This window comes from Pieris brassicae, chromosome 12 (assembly GCF_905147105.1).
Source record: "Pieris brassicae chromosome 12, ilPieBrab1.1, whole genome shotgun sequence".
Taxonomy (NCBI): domain Eukaryota; kingdom Metazoa; phylum Arthropoda; class Insecta; order Lepidoptera; family Pieridae; genus Pieris; species Pieris brassicae.
Window position 1 is genome coordinate 1,247,500 of NC_059676.1, and position 23,722 is coordinate 1,271,221.

General features: G+C 33.2%; 1 protein-coding gene across 1 annotated transcript in view; it reads right to left on the reverse strand.

Annotated features, from left to right (window-relative positions):
• LOC123717443 (diacylglycerol kinase 1) overlaps positions 1 to 22,522 on the reverse strand; it is an 81,062-nt gene extending 58,540 nt beyond the window's left edge. Inside the window, exon 1 of the mRNA XM_045673429.1 lies at positions 22,250 to 22,522. The gene's annotated coding sequence lies outside the window, so the exon portion shown is untranslated. The remainder of the gene's footprint in view (positions 1 to 22,249) is intronic.
• Positions 22,523 to 23,722: the final 1,200 nt, after the last annotated feature.

Here is a 23,722-nt window from a genome sequence, read left to right on the forward strand (position 1 = left end):
AATATCTTAAATGTGCAATAAAAATAAATGTATTTAGAATATCTTGTGCCGGCTACTTAATATTTTTATATATTTAACTATATTACATTATTATTATTATTATTATAGTAGGAAAACACGGCATATGATGTTTTGCCGTAAGAAAATATTTTCCATTCGAAAGATAAAAATATAATATATATATAATATAAATAAAACTTGGAAATATTATTAAAAAAAGCAGATGCCTTTTTTTTTTTTTTACGTCTATAAAAGATGTTTCGAAGCATATACCAATTTTTCATTTGATTTAACAAATATTTATTTAACACAATTTGGTCCTTTTCAAACAAGAATAAAAGTTATTTACGCAATTATTGCTAAACGAAAATGTCAATGAAATGATAATCTCATTCATCACATTATAATAGAACCACCGGATAAACGTCAAACTAATTCAGCCACCGATGGAAGCTTTACACGCCGTGATCATAACAGGATCATCAAAGGAATCCTAATTAAAAAAGCGTATTATAAAATCCAAGACTATGTTGACTATATCTCTGCATGTGCGGCTTCCCTGGCAACTTGCGCTGTGCAATTGTGTGTATCTCATTTTACACTAATAGTAAAAACTCAATTTTCTTTTGCATTGTATAGAATCTCTGTATACCTTGCATTATATAAACTTCTCAGCCGATTATTACTATTGTAACCGAGTCTTTGTAAGCTAAACCATTGTTGAAAAGAGTGTCCATGGAGTTTCTTGCCGGTTCTTCTCCATGAGACCCACTTTTTGGAACCGTGCAACTAGACGTTTCATAAGAGCCTGCAAAGGCCTATTTGAAATAAAAAACTTTTGATTTTGATAACGGGTCTACAGTTTTAAATAAGTGTCATACTAAAAAAATACGTTTTAAGCTTTAAATAATATAATTAATTTACTCAATATTAACAAGGGATCCTCGAAGTCACTCGTTTTACAACTGAGCTTTTTTTCGCGCTAAATTATTTTTTATTTATTTGTATAATCAATAAAAAATTACACTTGAAACAAAAACAACGAGCATAATACATTTATTAGGAAAACGAAAGTAAAATATAAAAAATAAAAATAATAGGCACAAATAATATAACTTTGTTCAGTTCACTCAACGGACAATAAAAAACCTTCGGTAATACAGCGAATTAGACGATTATTAGAACCCTTTTCAAAAGAGTAGTCCTAGAGGCTGTGGGCACGTGAATTAATGGCGGATGATGTCGTCTTCTGACGTACCCATCAGGCACAGAAGCTAAGACACTATGTTGAACAAGCTGACCATTTATTTATTTATTAACACTTCGTTACATTACAATATAAAAAATGAACATAATTAAATCAAAAGGAGGGCAACTGGTAAGCTTATCGCTTCTTTCGAGCGATCTCTTCCAGGCAACCACTGTGAGTAACGGAAAAAAATGTATTAAATTACATAAGATAGGCAAGAAGTGCAAAAATACATGTTATAGTGTATAACTAAATAACTATAAACTAAATAGAAAAAGACACATAAATCACAATAATTTAAGATAAGTCTCACGTCAGTTAGTAGTTAGTAAGAAAGTTAGGGATACGATTTTTTCTTAACCAATTCTTCTTCAAGAAGATTACGTAAAATTAAATAAATCAATGGCGATACAACCTTTTTAAGTCTTGGCCTCAGATTTCTGTATCTGTTTCATGATGATTTGTTAAACTAATAGGCAAGTAGGTGGTCAGCCTTCTGTGCCTGACGCACGCCGTCGACTTTTTTGGGCCTAAAACAAGCCGGTTTCCTCACGATGTTTTCCTTCACAGTTCGAGCTAATGTTAAATGCGCACATAGAAAGACAATCCATTGGTGCACAGCCGGGGATCGAACCTACGACCTCAGGGACGAGACTCGCACGCTGAAGCCAACACTGCAAGAAGATTACGTATTCATTCTAAAAAAACTCGGTCACTCAAGAGCGTCCTAAAATTACGAGTACCATGGGTATCACTTATCATCAGATCTGCCTCCTGTCCCTTATTTCCACAAAAAAAAGTTTAAAAGAACTTTGGAAATAAAAAAAAATGTTATTTTGAATCGGCCGCGTGTGTACTAAAATGAGACCAACGCCGTTCCGAAATTATTTACGATAAAACTAAATTTATAATAATTACGAATAATATACAGTATGTCCCATTTACTATGAACACCTGGTGTATGTATATTTAGTTCGCTATTTCAGTCCGGGCAATGCTCCCGCGCAAATACAGGGCGATTACGAGTTTATCTATTGATTGCACGTGTGACGTCCTGAAAAAAAAAACTTCTAGATACTACATTCATAATTATTTGTTCCCTAAGCCCTGTTCATGAGAAAGGCATTGTATCTGTGACCGATATAAAAGTATTTTTGTTTCCTCGGGAATCAAACACTGCCTAGAAAATACACCGCGCGAATTAACAACCCAGCGCAGGCGACAACTAAATTTATTATTTTATTAAATTGATAAATATTTTCATTTGATAAATAGTATTTCGTGAATGAAATTTTTACGCGTAGTCCTTCGAAAATTTGATTAAAGTCACTAAAATGGTATGAGTATAATAAAAGCCAAAGTAAGTTTTTATTGTTTTTGTACTTTCTTATTTTTATATCTACAGACTTTGTCATATACACGTCTTACACACAAAACAACTTATAATTTAAATCTTTGTCGACTCCACTGGAACAAATAAAAATATCATCAAAATCTGTTCGCCCGTTTACGAGTTTAATTACGAACACCTGGACAGAAGATTTATTTATCAGCTGTTTATTTGCTGTATACATAACCTAGTTACGGCCTGCAGTGCCATTTGCAGGTCTGATTTGTGAATCTACCCCATCCAGAACGCCACCCAAATGCATACAAAAAAATCATTCAAATCGGTCCAACTGTTTAAGAGAAGTTTAGTAACATACACGCACAGTAGAATTATAATACGTTTACTGTATCTACACAATAATAATAAAACCCTTCTATTTCACATACCAGGTACATTTATTATTCTATCATCTGTGTAACATTGAGGGCCCTTTGTTGACTAAAGCCTCATCGTAATCCCACCATTTCTGCCACATGTGTTGAAACCTTAATCTTAACCTTTCAAATTGTCTTTCTCGTCTCCTTGTCATTATCAATACCAACACTTTAATAAAATACGAATTAATACTGAACGGCCTCAGCCATATATGAATTTAAGAATACCTCAACAATTGCTTATCGTCTATATGATAGACAAGCATAAAATATTAGTGAAAGTGAAGAAACAGCGACTAGTGGTTATCCCTGAGGGCGTAGGTTCAATCCCCGGCTGTGCAACTATGGACTTTCTTTCAATGTGCGCATTTAACATTACCTTGAACGGTGAAGGAAAATATCGTGAGGAAACCGGCTTGCCTTAGAGCCAAAAAGTTGACGGCGTGCGTCAGGCACAGAAGGCTGATCACCTACTTGCCAGTAGGTTCGCAGCCTATCAGTAGTAGGACCGACATGTATTAGCTAAGAGGGGGAAGGGGGAAGAAGGAAATACATTTTCAGCAATTTCGCTCTTTTCACTTATACAAAGTGTGAGCTGAGGTCGTAAGGGTAGGGTCGTAAGGTTTACTCTGGAATATTGAAGTTTGCTACACCAAATATACAATGACAAGTAATAGAAGTAGAAGTAGGAGAGTCATCGGGAAATTTTTTTGCAAACTTCTATCAAAAAACTTCAAAATCTGTTTGATTTCTATGAGGTAGCAAAAATTAATTCGTTCCTAAATTTGCCGCCCTAGGCTCCGGCCTTATCTAGTAAATCCACCACTGTTACGAAACTTTAAAAGAACATCCTGTAGCACACATTTAGCTCGTGTTATTTTCACGCGTATGCTTAACATTGTATTTGAACTGGCGTTTCCGAATAATATAGGAAAACAAGATTTATTATATACGTGTTTATCCAACTGCCTTGAATATATCACGATAATATTATAACAATATATTTATAAACAGGCGTTATATATCTAGACACGTTTATTATTTTTCTATTGTTTACGCGTAAATTATCCATATTGTAATTTGATAATGAACACGAAAAATATATGAAATTGTGTAAAATCGAAAGAAGTTTATAAAATAATATACCTGTTCCAAATTCAAAATAATTAAAAAGTTGAAGAAAAAAAAGTTTTTATGTAACAGTATTTATGGCCAGACTAGTTATTATAATTTTCTCCTCCTTTATATAAGTACAAGTAAATCTATAAGTTAATTGTAAAATGAACTTTTAGATAAGCCTTACAGAAAGAGAGTCTAGGCTTATATGAGATTTCAGTATAATTAGCTGACGCACCGTTACTATCCGCCATCTTGCTTCAGCCAAATCCATGCAAAAGCGGTAGTAAATATACTTTTAAGATTTGATTTTTTTTGTTGGTTAAATTATTTTCTTGGGTAAGGTGATGTTAATCACTGATCAAAAAATCATCCCTAAATATATATTATCACTGGATCAAAATGTGTTTAGTTTGAAAAAATTTATATCAAGTTTTCGTTATTATCTGTGACAGGAAACATGGCCTCCGATAGAATACACAAAAGAATACCGCTTGCTTAATACCGCATAACTTCAGTTAAGAATCGCACAAATAGTCTAACATAGTAGTTGGTAGCGGATGACTGCTGGCACGATCCTTTCGACCTTTTTAGCTATGAGTCTATATATTCGTTGTATATATAACAATGTTTTATACCTAATATATAGTTTACAAATTAACCTCCATCGACACCGTCGTAAAACATACATTCTGATTTCGGGTTGGCTGAGCCATGACTACTTCTAATAAAATTCGCTTTGCTTAATTACATTATGTGACAGTCTAATCATAAAAACAATAATAATAAATTGGTGTTTTCTAGTTTCAGAGGCCAAAGCTTAATTTAGATCTCTACGTAAGTGAGCAACCGGAGTAAACAAAACATTTATTACTAACGAAACACACAAAATAATAATAATCTATAAAGAAAAAATAATAATAAGTGTGTAATGTGTGTGCGTTGTGGTTATAACTGGCCCTGGCTCAGCATTATGCTAAGGAGCTGACGCGTTCCACAGCGCAGATTATCCTGCCAGAGACCACAACAGTTAGTTTCGGCCTCAGACGCAAAAAACGAAAAAGTATGTAATAAAATAGTAGAAAAAATCCTAATAATGTTTATTTGTTATGTTATTGTTAAAAATATATATTTAACGTAAATAATAACGAGCCCTATGTTCGTGGCTTATAATATATATCTTAATAACATGTAAGCTGCTATTTGTACTATTTTATACTTTAGTCAACATATAAATAGGAAAAAAAATTTTTCTCCCATTCATACAAACGACACAATTTATATTCAGTGATACAATGGCGAAACTCGTAAGAAAATAGCAAAAACTTAAATATTACTCAAGTTAAGTTATAGATTTGTTATTGAACAAAATGATACTTCAAAAATACTGACGGAAATAGGGAAGTTGCTTGTTTGAACAAACAAAAAGTTAGGCAGGCTCAATATTTACAGTGCCAAGGGATACAGTTTTTGTTACGGAATGGTATCGTATAACAAGTTTGCATATTACTTTATTTGAAGGGGCGGGATTATTAAAATAAATAATATCTATGTTTTTTTTAACTATAATTTTAGATATTATAGGTTAAAAGTTAAAGTCAAAACTTAACGACAACTGTAACTTCCATATGTTCAATACTTTATGTCAAAATAATTTAAAAACCAGCCATATTTTTTCAAACCTCACTTTAATATTATTTAAATTATATTAAGATAATGAGATGCTTGAAATCAAGATAGTTCATTCGTGGTGTGATTGGCTACTTTACCTAATTGAAAAATCGTTTATTTGCAAAGAAAGTGGTATATTTAGGTCGATTTATCATAAAAATCCGCACAAACAGTCATATATGAATAGGCATGCGTTTGTCATATTAATTGCCATAATGTCATAATAATAAGTTAAGTTATAACTAAGCAACATCATGAGAAAATGGACCCCTGCCTCTTGCTGTTACTTACTTATTCATGACAAGTGTTCAATAACACAAACAAAACTTTTAAAAATGTGTGTGTGCTTATGAACACGCGTTAGAAGTTATACTTCGTCGTAACAAGATAAAAATCTTTTTAAAAATGTGTCTTTTGCCTCATTCTACGTTTGTAGAAAAAAATTCACTAACAATAGAAAAAAAGATTTAATACATTAAAAGTTTTATTATAAACCATTATCTAGTTAAATAAAGTTTATTTAATTATCACAAAATAAATGTTGATTGTTAACTTAAGGGTGTCTTTTTTTGTGACGGTGTAATTATGTTGATTATAGCTAACTCCAGGTTGTCGCTATTATGTGGCGGTGTAAGAATGTTGAATAGAGCTAACTCCAGGGTGTCGGTTTTTCGTGACGGGCGCGCTTATCGTAAAAATTTACTCTCATTATTTTTCCCTGACGCGCCAAAAGAAATATAACTTCAATATATGATGGATTTCAATTGACTAATATATGTACTAACAATTCTATTCCTTCCTACACTTCACTATATTTTATTCAGTTTAGCTATTCACAAACAAATGTGAATAAAACCTAATAATAAACATACGAATTTGAAACGTTGCTACGAGTTATCATAATTGTAGCACCTGTATCCCTCTACGAACAACCTTAAGCTACGGGAAGCGCTACGTAGTAACCTTTGATATTACAATTTCCGAGTAGTCATGTCATGTCATGAGAATTTCATTTGCTAATGAAACCTCTGTAGCGTGCAATTCTAAAACGTTATGGAAATCGTTTATTTATTTTATGAAGATTCCATTCTTTATATCGTTTTAAGAAATTTAATCAAGCTTCTTTCCATTAAAACATAATATATGGGCAACGTCACTATACATTTATTTTCCGCAGAGATGGTGGAAAATTAGGAAACGGCTTAAAGAGGCTTTCCTCCAACTTTGTTTCTTTTGGATTAGAGACTTTAGAGCCGCTAATTAAAGACTTAGGCTGGCACCTGGTTGATATTACCCCATAGCGTAGTGCTTTTCTCGTACGACGAATAAGCATCTCAATACAGCGAGGAAATGCTGCCAGCGTTAAAGGTGCCACAGGGACTAAACTTTTTGAATCTGTTTTAATTTTTAATTATTTTAATTATCTCTATGTGTGTTAAGAAAATTGTAAATATTTTGATTGTTATGATTGCTACTAAACATTGAATTTTATGGGTTTAATCTTTATTATTTTCTTGATACGTTTTTATGTCATGTATGTGTCTTGAATATCGTAAACTCTGCACGATATTAAACACTTTTCTCGTTATAAAATAAAATTATATTCCCCATAATATGTTTAACAATAGCAGTTTATATTATCAAAATTTTACTAGCGGCGTTTGAGTAAACAAGCCGTGCGATCATTCAACATCAAAAGTACAATTGTTATACGTTTGCCAAGACTATAATGATTCAGTTCAGTGTGGCTTTGATTCAACTTCTCAGAGATCACATGAAAATCAGTCGAACGTTTCGAAACTCGTTAAATAAACTGAAAGTTTGCTTGAAGTTCTTTGGAGTCACGTCGAAATTATGACTACGACCAAAAATATAATTCTTAATTTAAAAAAAAACACTTTGCTTTCTGACATTAAATAATAATTACAATTTATTTACAAGAATATAGTTGTAAAAGGAATTTTACAAGGAAGTTCATCATCAGTAATATGGTCATTGGTAACGTAGTCAATTCTTATATTGTTTATAGTTATAAATAATCACATTATTCAAATATATTAATTAAAAACACTATGTGGTGGTGGCCGTGGTTTTGAAATTTTAGACACTATAATTAATTATGATCAGTGAGCACTTTTTGGGCCTATGCCTAAACGTTGTTTTTATGTAATATATACGAAGTAATAAGAAAAATCTCTAAATATATATTTTGCATTTGCGACATTTCATTTAAAGCCTTTTCCAGGAATTATTTTCCTTTGACCTCCGTCGGATAGAAAAGCGTTATTGCATACCGGCTCATCCCTACGTGAATAGGAAAATTCTTTTAACACCACAGTTCACAGACTCTATATAGAGGTAAAATTTTTGTTTTCTTTCTTATGTTGTTTTCTTAATTTATATTGATAAAACTCCTTTTCATGATTAAACTGTGTCATGCAGAAAAATCTTGTTTATGGAATCTGTTATTCACTGTGAAAATTTCCACGTAAAATATTGCCAAGGTTATCACTTGCTAGCACTGTTAAAGACAAGTTTTTAACTCTACAAGCCCAGATTTCACAAAACCGTCACATGGACAGGTAAAAATGTAATCCACTATTTTTCACGATATTACTATACAAAAGTATTTGCACAAAACGGGCATGTCACGCACTTTGCTTTGTTCATCTTGACGTTGAGATTTTGAATTTTTTTTAAACTTTTGCTTAACTTACGCACGAACAAATTCCCACTCATCATTATTTGTTCTATCGAGCCCCACTATATACATTTCAGTAATTATTTTAGTAAATCTTATTAAGTTTAATCACGGGTTATGTAACCTTACATTAGTTATGTTACATATATATTTTTAGTGAATAATCATCCCACACTTGAAGCCAAAGTATTACATTCTTAATTAAGACTAAATGGTCGAATACACTTGTATTGGAGTTTCACTTAGATTTAAGAAACCCTAAATAAGCCAAAAAGGTTTTTTTTTACTTTTGTTAGTAACAAACGAAGAGTTGTAACATATATTTGAACATATCTGCCGCCAAAGAACTTAACTTTAGTTTCTTATTGTATAAGATTCATATGAAACAAATTTGAAGCTTTCTTATAACTCGAGGTGTCAAAGCATTAGCTAAGTAGGTAGAAAGATTTCAGCTTATACTCGTTATAAGAAAATTTATACATTTTTAAACTAGACGCAGGTGTACATTTTTATCGATTAGTCACTTGTGTCTGCGTTACATTGCTGTTTCTACGTTAGAACACTCGGCTAAGTGAATAAAATCAAATTACTTGAGAAAACAACAAATTAAATAATCGCAATAATTCAATTTATTTATTTCGTAATCCTATTGCTAATATATATTAAATATAACTAAAAACAAACACTAAAGATATAGCAAAAGACAGTAATACAAAAAGGTGTCAAAAATTTACAAAAGTAAAAAATCAATAAAAAAATATTGATTATTGGAAATGAAGCATATATATAATATATTATATCCGTTGCACGTCTCGTGTAATCTTAAATCTAGATAATGTTAGAATATTTCGTAATCCTATTGCTAATATATATTATATATAACTAAAAACAAACATTAAAGATTCAAATAAAAGAAAAGACAGTAATACAAAAAGGTGTCAAAAATTTACAAAAGTAAAAAATCAATAAAAAAATATTGATTATTGGAAATGAAGCATATATATAATATATTATATCCGTTGCACGTCTCGTGTAATCTTAAATCTAGATAATGTTGTGTTCTATGCTGCGATGGCGAGCCTGGCTACGTTTTCTTGTCCTTAGACCTCAAGAGAATGCTCGCACATCAGGTAATCGCCGAAACTAAAGCCTATTTTGAGGCTACAGACAAATCATACTATAAAAATGGTATCCAATAATAGTATGACCACTATACTTGTAATCGTTGTCTCGCTCTCGAAGGGCAACTATAGAAAAATGAAATTCTATAAAATTTACTGATCATCCACGTAATTCGCCAATGTATATTTTACTATGCAAGCTTAATGCCTTGTGTATTCAGACTTGTATGTATACTAGGTGCACCCTAGTTTACGAAGCGTGCATTTCCATTGAACCAGATCGATATAGTGATACGCAAATTCTCAGGTTTCATTCACGGGCGTTCACTGGAAGCCTGAATACATTTCGTTCTATTTATTTGTTTATTATTTTATCTTTCTTCTTCTTATCCGGTACACTCTTGACAGAGCGGTCGTGATCGCTATTTAGTAGTGGTAATCAAAGGAGCAGATGTGATGCGCTTCACGACGTTTCGCCATCGTTGCCTATTAGTGGTCATCCTGCTACACTCATTGAGTGTACCTCCTACGGCAGACTTGATCTGGTCAGACCAACGCGTAGGTGACCTTCCGCGCGGTCTAGTGCCTTCTATCTTCCCCTGGACGACAAGGCGTTCTATGGACTGAACACCACGCCGAGATACGGGTCCGAAGAATATAAGGATGCGAGATTGTACTATTGAAAACAAACGCTGCTTAATACCGAGTTCTTGAAGTATCCAGACATTTGTACGAAACTCGGTCCACGAAACCCCAAGCATTCTCCTCCAGCACCACATTTCTAGAGCGTCTATTTTCTGTCTTTCCACATCTCGCAAGGTCCATGTTTCGGCCGCGTCCAGAAATATGGGGAATATAAGAGTCTTCACGAGCCTGATCTTCGTTATTTATTTATTATTTTATCTATAGCTACTTATAATTATACTAATAGCTACATATTACACAAATATCTTTTCTTTAACAAACAAAAGTTTACGTCCAATTATAAGCTAGGTATCTAACGACGCAGAGCAGTGATGGCCTAGTGGCTTCAGGGTGCGACTTATATCCCAGAGATCGCAGGTTCGATCCCGTCTATGCAGCAATGGACTTTCTTTGTGAAAGGTGTGAAGGGAAACATCGAAAAGAAACCGGCTTGCCTTTGACGCAAAGACTCAAATATATTGCAGAAATCCTCGGAACAGTTAGGTCGCTCCGTGAAGCCTACGGAAGTGCCCAGGGGGCTTCTGTGCTTTTGGAAGGAGTTCTTGGACTCATAACGGATCTATTGAGAGTCTAAGTCCGGAAAATGAGTCCAAAAACCAATAACCAATGACCCAGAAAGTTGACGACGTGTGTCAGGCACAATAGACTGATCACCTACTTGCCTATAAAAGAGATTCAGACATCTGAGGCCCAGACCTGAAAGGGTTGTAGCACCACAGCAGTTGTTGATTTTTTTAATTAACGATGCGTTGTTCAATATGAAAGTCAATACAAAATAAGACAAATATTATTTTTACTTTATTACTTTGTGCTGATTGCAGTTATAGGTAAAAATTTGGCATTCTAGCACACATCTGGCAGAGTATGTTGAAATTTATTTGGTATTATTATAAATGAATCGTGGAACAGATTCTTGTGGACCTTAGAACACTTCAGCCTTATTTTAGGTCACTTTGAACGGGGATTATAATATGTTTTTTATGATGGTAACAAATACGGTTAACTTTATCTCACGTTTTTAATAAGACCGCGTCTGTATTATGGCATCGCATATTCCAAATTTTATTGGTATGGCAACAAGATTCAACTACGCAACGTTTTGGTAGGAGTTGCTTAAATAAAATAACCTATATTTGATTAATTATCAATTTAAATATTTTTTCGTTCCAATGGTTATTATCAGTAAATTTCGTATAAAAATAAAAAGTTAAACAGATAAGAAAGATTCCCTCAAGAAAAGAGCTCACCAATTATTAAAAGGCCGCCAACGCAACGCACTTGTGTGCCCTTGCTAGAGTGCCCAGTGGGTAATGGTATCACATCAGGTGAAACTCCTGCCCATTTGCTGTACTATATAAAAAACGTAATCCGAGGTGAATTTGAGAAAATATAATAAAATTTACTGAAGTATGACGCCTGTCTTGGGTATCCGAAGAATTTTCACATATAATTTCGCTTACATATATAACGGTCTTTCTACATATTTTCTACCTTTCATATGGTAATATTTTAACCTAAATTCCAATTGAAATCGCACTGAATACATTTATATTTGTAAGAGTATTGTTACCTTTCACATTTTATTATTCAAATTCAAATAGATATTTAAAAATAATTATACAAACTAAATTTCAACGGGCGAGCTTACCGCTAACAAGCGATCTCTTCCAGGCAATGCTAGAAATATTTTTTAAACGAAATATGGTGGGTACAGTGCAAGTGCCACTAACTTTATTTAATAAATATAGAATCACCAAGCTTAATCTAAAATAATAAAAAAAACTAAAAAGCTAATCTCACAAAGAAAAAGAATTAATTAGAAGAGTTTTAAACCATGTTTTAAACCAACCAAGTCAGGAGAATCGTATGGATCAGGCAACCTATTCCATAACTTAATGGCGGATATCCTAAACGAATTGCCAAATTTTTGCTGTAGTGGAATTTCCGAAAAGCATCTATTAGAGGAGCGTAACATATTAACTATATGTTACACTAATTAACATATAGTTACCAGGACATTACAATTTGAATTCATTTTTAAGAGGGAGTTTTAGGATTGAACATTTTAGAAGGAGAGAGAGAGAAGTTATAGAAGTTGAAGGAGATGAGTGACACGTCTGAGTCGAATTGGGAGTCACCCTAGTCACCAAGACCAAATATAAAACGTATGCATAGATTATGTGTAATAAATATTTTTTCTATCTTTTCTTCACAAAGGTTATATAATTTCCTTTGATTTAAAGGGTTCAATAGCTTATAAAAAACGACCTTTAAAGTAAATCACATAAAATTGGTTGGCATTCCTACTCTACAACTTTGTAATTGAAATAAATGTATGTGTCTCAGACGACTTTTATATTTATATATTTTAGTATGAAGGTCAATAACATAATGTAGACACTATTACGACTTTTTTGTCTGCATAGAATATAGACATACATAAGTGTAGCGAAGCCGGGCTTTGCACAATTGGATTTGATTAAAGAAACTGGCAAGACCTAACAGTCAAATACGTGTATTAGTCACAGAAGATTGACTATTCCATGAATTTCAGATGATTAAATGAATTATTAGTTATACAGAGATCGTTATGTACACGAAAATAACAAAACAAAGGTTGCGTTTCTGAACGGAAGGCGCGAAAATTGACAGCTGTCAGGGCGACGCCTGACAGCTAACGCGGCGCATAGGTATGACGGTAAACAAATGGGCACGCGTTGACTAAAAATAACTGTACATATACAGTGGCCTGAATACTAAAACGAAGTAAAGTTTATACCACGCATTATCTTCGTTGCAATAGTTCATTTAAATTTCCGTGTTGCGTAAATTATAAGCCAGAATGTAGAGACGCAGTGTATTATCTTAATCGTTAAAAATGCTTAACCGCATTCAATTGTTTATTTCTCTACCTGACAACTTGTTTGATACAAAATAATTCACTTTTAATTGTGATATGAAGTTATAAGAATGCTTCAGTCTATAGAGTTTTAATTCATCGACAACTGTGGCAGTCATATAGACTGATAGACAGTGATCTAAGAAGTCAAAACAATATGCCCCGTCTCCACCAGCCTGGCTTTGAGTTTGATTTTGATTGGTCATCAGCAGTCCAGTACACGTTGACTCCTGACATAATACGTCATTCCGTTTGTCCAGTAACAATGAACACGGGTCTTTCATCTTTCTCACCACCCTGACAAAGCTTACATATTGTTACATTCACCATTTTCAACCCGTCATGACTCATTAACTGTTTACGTTACCAAAATGATTGTTCAATGTCCGCTTGTCCGTCCAGATATATTTTGACAACTAAATCCTAGATTAATCAGGAATACATTAAAACGTAATGGCTGATGTTGGCGAGGACCCAAACGTTAATCGTGACTGACTGAAACTATAAACTAAATTACATCCTAACTAAACATAAATGCAAAAGTACATATGAATTTTGGCTTTTAGGTATTATCATTGTATATACAAAACTTACACACTACTATGTATTTCTCGAAATATCTACTAAACGTATTCGTGTAGCAATATCACTGATAGATTGTACAGGTAACCCCAGAGCTGGTGCTTTGCTCGCTCAACGAATGAGTATCGCAATACAGCAAGGAAATGCTACCAGTGTTAAAGGTGCCACTGATAACACTGCCACAGGGACCAAACTTTTTAAAATTGTTTAATTTTATTTTTTTATAAAATTGTAAATAGTGTTTGATTGTTTTGTTTAGGAAATAATAAACGATATAAAAATCCCAATTTTATTACTTTTCAATTTTAATTTAATTAATTAACGATAGTAGTGTTCATAGAGCTTAAAGCTCGACTTCTACCTCCTACGGCATATGTAAGTAAACATCCAGATTTGTCATCTTTTCGCACGTATTAATGCGATAAACATATTTATAATTTAATATGTTAGAAACATACATTTACGAACATATGAAGGTACAGTGGCCTGGAAGAGATCGCTAGAAAGTTGTCCTCCTTTTCATTTAATTATGTCAATTGTGTTATATTTCTGTATAAAACGAAGTATGTATAAATAAATAAAACGTATAAAATCAAAAACGACTGACATTTAGAAGTATAATATAGGCTTTATTGGTTTCTAAAATATTTAAATAAATGTCGGCCAGGCAGCCAGCTCATACCGCTTAATAAATATATAATTGGTATATTATTTATATACAAAATAAAACTACATATACCAAAAATCTGTAACTAAAATCAATGTTCTAAGGGTAAAGTCGTAAAGCAAATTTTATTGCTTACTCTTTATCGCCAGTGAGATTGGCTAGTCTTAATAAAGTAATTAAAAGCAAATAGAATGTTAATAAAAGTCTTAGAAGTTTTTATGTGTTTTACTTTGTTCGATAATCTGGTGCAATTCAGTATTCTATCGAGCTTTTAGATTTGTTCTTTTTATTTATTTGTTTATTCATGTAGTTACACATCGTTACTTTATACATACATATAAAAAGCAGGTTACATAAGTGAATAAGCACCGGGCGGCCTTAACCATAATATGGAACAATAACAATAGAAACACCTACAAATACATGCATAAACAAAAAAGAATACTAACTATAAGTAAAATAAAGTAAAAATTATAAAAAAACTTAAAAGCTTATCTAATTAAATAATAATCTCTTTATTGTTCAGATAAGAAACCTTTATAGCAGTCAAACCTGGATAAGCGAGAGTTCAAGGGACTGCGTTCTCATTTTCTCTTTAGAGGTTTCTCACTAACCCGAGTTACGGTCTCATATACAGACCTCTATACAACCCTCTATCCAGCCATTACTAGCTGAAAAGCTCTGGATTCCTAATTTTGTGGCGAAATTTTTAAAAATACATTTAACTGCCTCTCATAGGCAAGTATCAATCTCACTTATGGGTGAGGTTCACCGTGAAAAATAACTAGATCTTTTACAGGTTTCAAGTTTTTCACTTATAGAGGTTTTAGATGGGAGGATACGGTAAATACTTTGATTAATAGAGTTCTCTCTCTCGCAGGTTCGGCTTTATTGATTTGGTGAGGTTACTACGTAATGCTCCATGGCATGGTGAAATCAGAGAAGGTTATTGCGCTCCAACAGCTCCCCTGTTCAGTTGTGTCCCTTGAGCGACCTCTTTGATGTGTTTTGAGGGGTTAAAGTTAATTTTTAGGTAAGGGAAGTTACCTACACATTGTTAGCGCTCTTGTTATTTTTTTAAGCATATTAATGTTTGAAAATATAAATTAAATTAACTTTTTACGTATATATGTGAGTATATTTTTATTCCTGTTTAATTAATTAAAAACACACAAAACCGTAGCACTTCCCATTTCTCCTGAAATGGTAAAAACCCGTTTATAATTTAACATGATGCTACATTCTTTTTAGGTCTGGGCCTCTATTTCATGATAATTTATCAATCTATCAAGTAGATCGTCAGCCTTCTGAGCCAGAAACTCGCCTTGGAATATTTTGGGCAAGCCGGTTTCCTCACGCTGTTCCAGCATTCGAGCGAATGCTAAATGCGCATATCGAGAGAACAGATGCACAGAACCTACGACCTCAGAGATGAGAGTCGCACGCGGAAGATACTAGGCCAGTCTCGTGTATTTTTTTCACCAACCAAAACCGATCAAAAAGTTCGACATGTAATTCTTTGTGTATATTCTTACACAACCACCTTATACCTATCTTAGTAATCATTAAAACAAAAATATATGCCATACACCATAGCCACAGTAGGATACAATGGTATACATAAAACGCCTACAGTAACGCGTTAAAACATTTAACATTGAAATGATTTATTTCGCAAATACAGCGGCCATAACTCCATATTACAGCTTTTTTGTTTACAAAGCTCTGCATGCAAATTGTATATTGTTATTCGGTGGATTTAATAAATAACATTCGAGATATCGATCTTCATAATTTAAAAGTCATGTAAAGCCTTTACTACAACCCTGGGTTTTGGACTGACTAATAATCTTTAGGGGCAGTGTTGGCTTAGTGCCTTCAACGTACGACTTCACCGAGGTTACAGGTTCGATTCCCGACTGTGCACCAATGGACGTTGTTTATGTGCGCATTTAACATTCGCTCGAACGGTAAAGGAAAGAAAGTCTTAGACCCAAAAAGACGACGTCGTGTGTCAGGTACACAATGCTGATCACCTACTTGGCTATTAAATTGAAAAATGATCATGAAACAGATTCAGAATACTAAAACATACAGAGGTTGTAGCGCCACAGATTAATTTAATCTTAGGCCTTCTGTGACATGAGAGACTTTTGTATCTATGGCATCCCAGTTTTCACAGTATACGCAAGTATTAAGCATTTAAAATCTCACGCTCAAGGGATTGAGAAACACAACCACTGGGCTAATTCTGTAAGCATTAAACATAATAGCACGATAGAACACAGCCGTTTTTATACCTTGGTATAATCGAAGAAAACTTACAAAATAATTTAAAATAAAATGTTATTAAGCAAAACAACTTATGCTATGTAATTTTTGTACAATTGCTAATTATTTAACAAACGAATCGTCATTGATTTATGTGCAGATACTTTTGTTTTAATTTACTTACATCCTTCCCTAACATGGAAGAGATTTTATATAGAGTATGTACTTGAATTTGCTGGGAGTAGGTGCAGATACCACACCCTTTTAAATTACACAAAATACGATAATATATATTCCATAACCACTTAACTTAATGTATGCAATAGTGCTGTAGGCGTATGCACGTATGCAATACATCAATCCTGACATCATCACTTCGCATACTATACGGACTTACCTGTTTACGTCTGCCTGCTACGCTTGCTTGCATACGGACCATATGCCGTCAGAGAATTATATTATTTTTCGGCAATACAATGCGCAGAGAGAACTAGCAGAAACTGATCGTGGTTACCAACACAGAAGACAAAAGATCACGTGGCCTTTCACCAACCAGTTGGTCGGATAAAGTGAAAGTACCAAACTGTACGCTGTAATAAGAGAGGCTCTGACAGGAACCTGTGGAAACAGACATCCGTTCCAGATGTTTCCTTGCTGACCACGATTCAACTGATGAGCTACTGTCTAAAGAGAGAGATAATGTATGCAACAATCATTTTATTTATGTTTTATTTAATTGTACTCCTAGTAACACAAATAGTCTATAAATGAATCCATCAAATTACATTACGTATCTAGAATGATTCATGACAACAGATGTTCAAATATACCAAATGAAATGGAATTGTTTGGAACTTCGCGATAAAAATAGATAAACTCAAATATAACGTATGAACCGTGAAAACTATTTTGAAGTCATGAACGTCACAGGTGCTCAGCGATCTGGAAAATCATCGAATCAGTTTCTCTGTGCCCTATATATATGGGGAAGGCGAAAAAAACCATTTATTAACATTAATTCACACGATAGAAACGTTAAAAGTCGCAGGAACAATCATTAAAGTTCGCACAATTCTGTTGAAAAGTTGAAATTAAAAAAAAACAGTGTGGTTACAAACTTTTCGGGTCTGGGCCTCAGAATTCTGAATCTGTCTCATGATAATTTGTCAATCTAATAGGCAAGTAGGTGAACAGCCTCCTGTGCCTTACACACGCTGTCGACTTTTTGGCTTTAAGATAAGCCGGTTTTCTCGCGATGTTTTCCTTTACTGTGTGAATGTGCAGATTAAATGCACATATAGACAGAAAGTACATTGGTACAGCCTGAGATCGACCCTACGACCTCAGGGATGACAATCGCACGCTGAAGCCACTTGGCCAATACTGCCAGTGTCAGTGTGACAGAACAGTTGTAATTGGGTTGGTTTTTATTGAAAAGAAGAGATGTAAACCAATATGGCGGTTCACGAACCGTTCATTGATTTTTGGACCTTAAAGGGTGGAAATTTCAGTCTAAAATTAATGCAAAGTTAACTGGTAACCCGACCGTGCTATCGACTAATATAATGCTCTGTAAAACTTAGGGAAAAGCGTTTGAAATTACTTTTTAAACAAAGATTTATGTGTATAAGATAATAAACAATAAAACTTCTTGCTGATAAAAACAGAAAGAACCACTAATTCTAACTTAAATACAACTACTAATTTAATTAAAACTCAACTTTATATATCACCAAAAACTAAAAAGTTATACAAAGATTACAGTCACGGCACACATTTATTGCTAATCTAAATCTATCCAATATAATTTATGAAATATCTTACAGTACATAATTAATAACAAACATCTAGTATTGTCTTTTGTTAAAACAGCTTTTACACATTAAGAAAAACACTTTTTGAACGGATTTTTACATAATTCTGATTTTAATTTTTTTTCCGACATTTCGCGTGCTTTGCAACACGGTTTTTTTTATTTTCAGCGTGCGCTATATAATAATTATAAGTTTTAATAATAATACATAGCTTTAATCCGTTCAAAAAGTGTTTTTCTTAACAAACATCTATACAATATATATTGTATAGCTTCATTGTGTAAAGTCCGTTAAAAATAGCCGAAACCTTTTTATTAATGTCAAGGTCAGTCGAAATGTCAGGCGTTGAATTACACGCGATGTCAAATTAATGAGTGGCAGCGTGGCGTCTGTCAACTAATTGAATTCTAGCGAAACGTATTGGTGACACTTACTGAATCTAAATTAGAACGAGACACGGGAGGGTATTTCATGCGGAATCATTAAAAAACCGCCCCAAACCTCTCCTACTTATATTTTACTTCTACTCATTAACCAAATCTATTATACATTTAGTTATTAAAATAGTCAGTTTTAAAGAGATAATTCTAATACTTACTGACCTTTGCCGATGGCGCAGTGTGCCTTGGCCTCTCAATAATAGTAATTCTAATAGAAGAATATACTTAGTACTATTAAATAAAAACAAAATCAGTCAAATAAGTACAGTGTGTAATAAAGTGCTTATCTGTTTCTTTTTTTTTCTACAATAAAGTTCACAAAAAAGAGTTCAACTTTACATGAATAAAATATATGCAAATGTTATAATGCTAATAAGTAATATTACACTAAGGTAATGTTCATTAACTCTCAGTGTTCTACAATGTTATGTTGTTTCTGCTTAAATTACTATTTTTTCGTCCTGCTTTATTTATTAATGGATTTATTAACCATAATCCATTCGCCTAAATTAATTAAATTTAGTCGCCGTAAAGTTATTTAAGAAGAGTTGACAGGAAAACTTCGGTCATCGACGATATCATTATTACCAACGACAACCTCCGAAGCGAAATTAGCGAATTATCCCTCTGAAGCTTTCGTAAAACATAAATTAATCAATAAAGCTTTTTATGAATTTGATGAATATTTAAATGATCCTAATCATTGGGATTGATTTGCTCCGGTTTAAACAATTTGTATGACCCAAAACTTAGCGATTAAAAAGAGTGGCAAACAGGTAGCAAATGTAAGTTTAGAATTAATTTGACTTCTTTTCTGACGTTCATAAGTGTTATATGAATAAAGTTATTTGACTTTAATATAATTCTTTCGATCAACGTCAAATGACTCTCTTTACAATCCCTCGACAACTTAAACTACTTAAAGAAGACTACTTGGATAGCGGTTATCTCAGCAACGAATATCCATCGGTATGTTTTCAAAGCAAATGTTTAGTTCCGCGGCACTTTAACTTCAATTCATTACTTGACGTTCCACTGGCAGTGTCTTCCCTTAATTGCATGCTAATGTACACACACCTTCAGTTGTCTCAAGTATAAATAACGAAGTGTGGGTGTGTTTGTATGTTAAATATATTTTTTAAGGGCAAGTAGGTTTTCTAGGTCTTTGCCCCAGATTGCATCCGCTTCTTTGATATATTTTTTAAGCATCAGTTTTATCCAATCTAAGAAAAATCTTTTGGTTCACAGTCGTGTTTCTAACACACGTCCTCATGCTCGTACGCTTAAACCACTGCTCTGAAAACTACTTTCAATTAAAAATAATCCCGAAAAGTGACCGGGAGTGAGTTAGTTTTTCTCATCTGTCGCCTTTGAATTGAGAAGTGGCAGTTAATATATTAGAACTATATTATATTTTGACTTCACTTGACCAACGCGAAATGTTAATAATAATAATAATAATAAAAGCATTATATTTCAAATTCTTTTCATGACATTTCTGTCATTCCTAAGTATCGGTGTGCCCTTTTGTGGCAAAGGCCTCAATCAAATCCCGCCAATTCTGTCGGCACTATGCCACTCTCTGCCACTCTATGTCCACATGCTTAATTGCATGCTGCCTTAATTTGGCCTATCCATCTTCTAAATTGTCCTACTCTTTTGCGTTTACCTTAGACACAAGTTCAATACTTTTTTTCTCCACTCTTCTGTTCCTATTGCCATGTGCCCCGCCCATTTCCACTTAAGTTTCTTTATTTTAATTAAAGGACAAAACATTCAAAATCTATTTGAGGCGTTACTCATAGTTTTTGTTTCTAAATACTTGAATAAATCATTTCCTCATTTACCAGTTCTTCTCGTTAGTTCTACGGTCTTTGTCTTAACTGGCAGCAAATGTAGAAACTAACTTCTTTTGGGTTCAAGTGCATAGGCGTTAAAGATATTAACTTGGCGCCTGGTAATAACAGTGAATGTAGTGTTAGTGATTCCTAGCATAGCGAATAAGTAAAGCAATACAGCAAGGAAATTCCAGCAAAGAGAGCCGGAAAGACTTGGAGTGAGATGAAATCTCACTGCGGACGGCCTTTCATCTAGGGGTAGACATTAAGTAAGACCCGGGAACTAACTTTTTAAATTTGTTTTAATTTTCTATTTATAATTTTTTAATTATTATTATTATAACTATTTTTATTACTGTATACATTTTACTGACGTTCATAAGTGTACATTAACCCCTATTATTGGACTATATTTTACTTATTATTATTAAAAATTATAATAATTAACCAATGCGTTATTCGTCATCTTCATATTTGCAATTTTTTCCTAAGGTGAAGACTAGAGATAACATAGATCACAGACCCTAAACGATGTCATATCACGCGTCATCCACTCGCATTACATCATACACGCTAGTTCCGGATGCTTTTGACCTAACTCTTGTTGTCCGAGAAACATAAATACGTATGGTGTTTTACGTATAGAAGAAAAATTTTAATACACAAATTGTGCTCGTAAACTGGGAAAAGTGTTACAACCCTTTGTGGACTCAGGTGTCTTTAACTCATGCTACCCATAGGGCTCCATTGCTCCACCATCTTAGCTGCAGAAAACCCGTAATTATCTATGCACTTTAACTATTTATGTATTAGGGTACTGAAGGGATTCCCAGAGCTGTTATGTTCTTAGTTCCACTCTTGACAATCTCTTGACTATCGTAATCGTTTAGTTTAAAAACTTGCCATTGACACTAGTGGCCCGTCGTTCGGCCTGTTTTTAATATATTGGGAATAAATCACTTCTAATAGTAAAATCTCTCTATAAGCTTACAGTACTATCTAGCATCCTGGCCGATAACCCGATATAGACATTTACGAACCCTTACAGAAATATATTTTATATGAATAAATAAATTCCGAAAATACATGTTAAATAAATACATTTTCATCACGAGCCGTGTTTATTTTCCTTATCTCTTAACCTTCAAAAGATTATTATAAGTGCTAGCGTATTTAGTATTACTGTAAATTATTACTTACAGATACTTTATACAGAATTATACCAAAATTTAATCAACCGATCAGCGTTTAGGCGGAAAAACTTAACATACATACATTTTTCACTTTTCACTTAATTGTTTGAATGGGGACTTGCTTTCGGCCAAAAAATAAAAATGCGGTTTTAATATTTAAAAAAAAGTAAAAATAATATTTACAGACAGAAATAAAATCAAAAATATCTTAAGCTCACCAAATCCCAATAAATCCAATTTCCAAATTTCGAACCGAGCACACAACTCTTACAGTTTACACACACGATTTGTAAGCATCAAAAAGTCCATAAATACATGAAAACAAAACACCAGACGATCTTATTTTTACATTTGCCTATAATAACAACATATTACGGTGTATTTTCCTTCTAATTCGCTTTAAATCGAGTCATTGCAAATTCCTTAGTCACTCCCGTCAAACAAACGGAAAACATCACATAGAATCACGGAATTTTCTGATTTAAACATGAGAGACGTATTCCCTCCCCGACGATCTGACGTTCACTGAAAAGCAGAAAATTGAAGCTGAACGGACCCTATCATTTCAACAAATCTATACAGACTATAAGAGAAAGTACACGATAGTCTGTCCCTTTTCCCCACACCCTTTTGCATATTCCTCGTCTCGCTCTACAATATCCTGGCCACTAACAAAACCAGAAAAAAATAAAAAAGGATCAAATTACGCGTCCACAAAGTGAAATGGAGCCATGTTTTTCAATTTGACGTTTGTATAGTGACATACATTTTGGCGGGAATAAAGAAGTTTTTAGGAGCTATATTAGCTCGGTCTTAAGACACATTTGCGAACTGTTTTTCATCAAATTGCTTGTAATGATAATAACAATCATATATAGTTAAAATATTTGTCTTTGTAAAAGGGTGCAAGTCACGTTATACCAAAATAAACGACTCTGAGTACAGCGGTAACTAAATATTTATATCGCGCAAGAAGAAATGTTAGTCGTGAGACGACTACCAAATTCAGATAGTGCCTTTTGAATATATTAAGTTTCATTTCCTAATCTAAGTCAAATGGTAAATTTGAGTTACGACTTGCATATAATATGAGATGACTATTTACTTTTACTTTTATAGACCTAAATTAATCACATTCGATTTAAAAAATATTTGTGTTCCCAAAAACATACCAAATTATATTTAACTTATTTTACAGATCACGTCAAATGTCATATATTGTTCCTGGTAGTGATGAGGCATAATTAAGAAAATAAAAAAAAACGTTTGTCAGTAGTCTGTGACTAAACTTACGTCATAATTATTGTCTATTATAAATAACAAAATAAAATTGTCAGGCAATGAAATCTTAAAAAGTAAATTAAATTTTGATTTTTTTCATAGAATATCCAAAGCCGTTTTCTCTCAACCCATAAGCTTACTCGTTACTAAGCATCATTTAAAAAATAGACCTTAATGGGGTTGTTAGTTGTAGAATATAAAAAATAAAAAAATCATTTCGTCGGGGAATAGCAAGTAATAATTTAAATCAATAGTAATTCCTTCATTTTTACAATCAAATCACATTCCATAAATAAAGTGAAAGACAAGTTAATTTTATTTTCAAGTCCCAACCATATGGTAGCGCACTTTATGGGTTAATGACGCATAAAGACGCACGCAGGTTGCTTGGTCATTAACAGAATTTACGA